A 443-nucleotide genomic window follows, 5' to 3' on the forward strand; every position below is an offset into this window, starting at 1 on the left:
CCTAACCGNAAGAGATAACTGGAACCAAGAGATGTTAAGTGAACNATGNCTTATCTGGGTCAATTCNATTGTTTTNNCATCATTCGACANCGTAATGNACGTTTTTACAANTGGCAGCAAAAGCTAGCCTTGTCAACGAAATTTGATAAATGAAAGATAAGCTATGCAGCGATTTATCATGAGCAAAGTCAAAATTCATTACACAAGATTTTTCTGAAATTTTCACTAGATCAACAATACACATATGAATTAAATTTTCCTCTAAGCTAGCCAAAAAGCATTNTTCAGTTCAATCTGTGCAGCAGCTACGCTGCATCTGAGAAATTTTTTACAGGACCCTTGTATATAATGTGAAGTCAGTACATACTGCACCAAATGTTTATTAAACATTTCACGATACCTTACAGGAGCTAGAATTTCAAGTATTTGTGACCAGCATGATG

Source organism: Trichinella spiralis (assembly GCF_000181795.1).
Source record: "Trichinella spiralis strain ISS 195 chromosome Unknown Scfld1356, whole genome shotgun sequence".
In the NCBI taxonomy this organism is placed as follows: Eukaryota; Metazoa; Nematoda; class Enoplea; order Trichinellida; family Trichinellidae; genus Trichinella; species Trichinella spiralis.